The 3960-nt window shown below is 54.4% G+C and overlaps 3 pseudogenes, besides 3 other annotated features; all 3 read right to left on the bottom strand.

Annotated features, from left to right (window-relative positions):
- On the bottom strand, positions 1-347 carry Tc00.1047053507847.30 (annotated as a pseudogene; the record flags this gene model as incomplete).
- Positions 1-3960: a sequence feature (heterozygous, non-Esmeraldo-like haplotype).
- Tc00.1047053507847.20 lies at positions 849-1934 on the bottom strand (annotated as a pseudogene).
- Positions 2107-2195: a sequence feature (T-rich).
- Positions 2462-2959, bottom strand: Tc00.1047053507847.10 (annotated as a pseudogene).
- Positions 2575-2710: a microsatellite.

Here is a 3960-nt window from a genome sequence, read left to right as displayed (position 1 = left end):
GTTGGTGCCTGTGTTGTGGTCGTAGTTGTGGCCTTATTACTTGGCGCCTCTGTGGTTGTGGTCGTAGTTGGTGCCTTTGTCGTAGTCGTCGTAGTCGTTGCACTTGATGTCTGCACCTTAACAGATTCCTCCTTTTCCCTTGACGGGGTAGATTCCTCATTTCATAACCCCTGCTCACCCCCCATTCCGTTTCCCAGTCCCGCACCAGGCTTAGTTTGGACTTGTGACTCAGAGGACGATGAACTCAAGTTGGGGAGGTTGACTTCACCAGTCGCTGCAGCGCACACGGACGGGCAGCAGCACAGGGCGAGCACCAACAGGGCGCACAGCAGACGGCACGTCATCATCGTGAGTGTGGTCGTTCGGTGGTGTGGAGCTGATCTGCACAGTGAGGGACATGGAGAGCAACAGGGGAGACGAGAGGTGCGGCAGACACACACAGAGGGCACACCACATGAGGAGAGGGCAGCAGCCAGGCATGCACCGTACGCCGCACACCACGCACGACACACACTCCAATCCACGGCAGCAGGCACACACACCACACACAGCCCTGCCGCAACACCAACACACAGATGGAGGAGGGAGAAGCAAACAGGAGCGGCACACAAGGCTCCACCGCATGCACATACAGCGAGAGCCGTCCGTCGTGTCTGCACCCCTCACGGAGGGCACGCACAAACACACGAGAAGGTGCAGCGCACACAGCAACACAAAAGCAAAGTAACAATAAAAAAGGAGATCCCCGCACACCACGTGGATTGTTGTTCCACGGGAAGTGCAGCCAATATTCATCACAACAACAATTCATTTGCCTTCGGCCTTCGTTCATATTCAGCGCACAAAACTTCATGCAGGCACAGCCATCACAGCAGCAGCCGCACACGCAACGTTAAGCGCAAAAGAAAAGAGGTGGTGTGGGAGGCTGCGGTGCCGCTGTCACTGTCGCCAGGCTTCGTCGTGTCATCGGCTTTGGCGTTTGTGGTTGGCGCTGCTGTGGATCCCGCAGTCTGAGAGACCGTATCATATTTGTTGGCTGATGCAGCTTCACCATCGGAATTCGTTCCGGGTGGTGTGGCGCCTTCAGTGGAGGGTCGGTTCGGATGATTGGTGGCCGGAGCGCCTTCTGTGCCAGTGTCAGACTGCATGACCGTAGCTGCCGCGGTGCTGCTGCCGCTATCGCCCTTCGTCATTACAACACTCATTTCTTCAACCGTCGTGAGTGGCAATCGTGAACCTTCTCCTCTACTCGTTGAAGCGACAGCTTTTTTGCCGGTGTCCTTATTCTGCTGAATGTCTCCCACGACAGACTGTTGAGAATTCTTTGTGCCAATGTCGTTTTCGTGGCTTTTCGCGTCAACACGGCCAGCTGCAGATGTGGATGATGGATTTGCATGCGGTGAGTTGTTGGGCAATGGAGGCTACACAGAACTCGACAAATTTCGTTGATCCTCACCAACTGGCAAACTGCCTTTTGATGAATTTATCGTTTCAACTCCATGAGTTCCACTCAACGATTGCGACTGTAAACCCTCATTCTCACGCGACTGCGGGTCCTTCACTGTGATCAGTCCGTCCTCAGGCTTTTTTACCTTTTCTGCTGTTCCATCACCCTCCTTCTCTTTCCAACATCATTAGCAACTTCTTTTATTGCTTTTTCTTCCTCATCAGCAACATCTCCGGCTCCTGAAAGAAGGCCTTCAAAAGATGAGGGGAGGTTTTCTTATTGTTGGACACTTATTCCTGGTGCTTCTGGGCCTGGGGGGTGTGTGGTACTGGCGTTTCATAACGTAATGTATCCTTTAAATCTCCTCCGTCACTCTCAAGACCATCAGGCTAAGAAACTGCGAGTACTTCTTCACAACACCCTTCGGAACAGCACCACAGCACGCAGAGGGCACACACCAGCAGCACACGGCCAGTCATCATCATCGCTCCTGTCACTTGCGTGCAGCCTTCAGCACAAACTAACAACAAGTCAACGCAGAAAAGAAAAAAAAGACACGGCGCAGTAAAAAACACCAGCAGCAGCGGCAGCACGCATTTCATGAAAAATATTGGGCCAATGAAAGTGAAAAAACGCACAACACCATGAGAAAATTTAGCAAGAAAGAAAAACACACAAACCAAGGAAAAACAAAACAAAAGTAGACAAGCAGCAATAAATTAAAACAGTAAAAACACAAAAAACAAAAACCTGCACCCAAGTGGCTCCAGTGTGCTTACACCTATCCACAAAAGTGCGTCCACGCAAAAAGTTGTGTGTCGCGCATATGCGTGTGTCTGGGATGCGTTCAACGTGACGGATGCGGGGGGCAACAATGCGGAGCACACAGCAGAGCAGCGGAAGCAAATAAAGCAAAACACAATCATTATTTCCTCCTATCATGTTACATCGGACCACAGTAGACGTACACATGTCCCCGTGGTTGAGTGCTGGCACCCATAGCCCACGCTCCCTTTTAGCCCAGAGCGGTGTACGCCAGCGTGGATACGGCGAGCAGCAGCGGGGCACACACCCACGCAGAGCTGCTGAGGCTGCCGTCGACTTCGCGAAGACGTGACGGTGCGCGGGTGGTCGTCGTGGTTGGCGCCTCTGTAGTTGTAGTAGTTGGTGCCTGTGTTGTGGTCGTAGTTGTGGCCTTATTACTTGGCGCCTCTGTGGTTGTGGTCGTAGTTGGTGCCTGTGTCGTAGTCGTCGTAGTCGTTGCACTTGATGTCTGCACCTTAACAGATTCCTCCTTTTCCCTTGACGGGGTAGATTCCTCATTTCATAACCCCTGGTCACCCCCCCATTCCGTTTCCCAGTCCCGCACCAGGCTTAGTTTGGACTTGTGACTCAGAGGACGATGAACTCAAGTTGGGGAGGTTGACTTCACCAGTCGCTGCAGCGCACACGGACGGGCAGCAGCACAGGGCGAGCACCAACAGGGCGCACAGCAGACGGCACGTCATCATCGTGAGTGTGGTCGTTCGGTGGTGTGGAGCTGATCTGCACAGTGAGGGACATGGAGAGCAACAGGGGAGACGAGAGGTGCGGCAGACACACACAGAGGGCACACCACATGAGGAGAGGGCAGCAGCCAGGCATGCACCGTACGCCGCACACCACGCACGACACACACTCCAATCCACGGCAGCAGGCACACACACCACACACAGCCCTGCCGCAACACCAACACACAGATGGAGGAGGGAGAAGCAAACAGGAGCGGCACACAAGGCTCCACCGCATGCACATACAGCGAGAGCCGTCCGTCGTGTCCGCACCTCTCACGGACGGCCTTCACGCAAAAGTGGAGGCGCAGCGCCCACAGCAACAAAAAAGCAATGAAACAAGAAAAAAGCAATCCCCGCACACCACGAGAATTCATGTTCCATAGTAACTGCAGGCAATATTCATCACAAGGACAATACGGTTTCATCTGGCCTTCTCTCGCCTTCAGCACACGCCACTTCATGCAAGCGCAGCCACCATCGCGGCAGCAGCAGCAGCACACACACAAGAAGCAAAGTGAAGGAGTGGACTGGGAGACCGCGGTGCTGCGGTGCTGCCGTCACCGTCGCCAGTAGCTGCCGCAACATTTGCTCTGGTGGTGGTCGCCGGTGCTGTCCCGAAACCTCCATGAACGTCTTTCGAGTAGCATCGGTGTTCTCACGTCGGCGTTCCTCTTCCGCCGTTGCAGCATCAGCCTGTTGAGTGTTGACGGAAACCTTCTCGGGGCACGGCCCACCTCGATGGGTGACAGTATCATCTTCACTTCGACCGGGAGATGACTAGGGCATTTGACCTGGACCCTCGGAGTCTGTATGCCGCGTGGTACCAGAGGGGTTGGAGCTTCCTCTGGCTTTGGTGGACATTCGGTTGTGCCCCCGCTCTGCTTTTCATCCAGTGATGGTGGACGCAGCCCCGACACCTGCTGCTGGGTGCCGAGCGATGCTCCCTGATTCCCTGATGAG

Source organism: Trypanosoma cruzi, genomic scaffold (genome assembly GCF_000209065.1).
Source record: "Trypanosoma cruzi strain CL Brener 1047053516483 genomic scaffold, whole genome shotgun sequence".
NCBI lineage: Eukaryota > Euglenozoa > Kinetoplastea > Trypanosomatida > Trypanosomatidae > Trypanosoma > Trypanosoma cruzi.
This window is presented reverse-complemented; position numbering and strand designations above follow the sequence as displayed.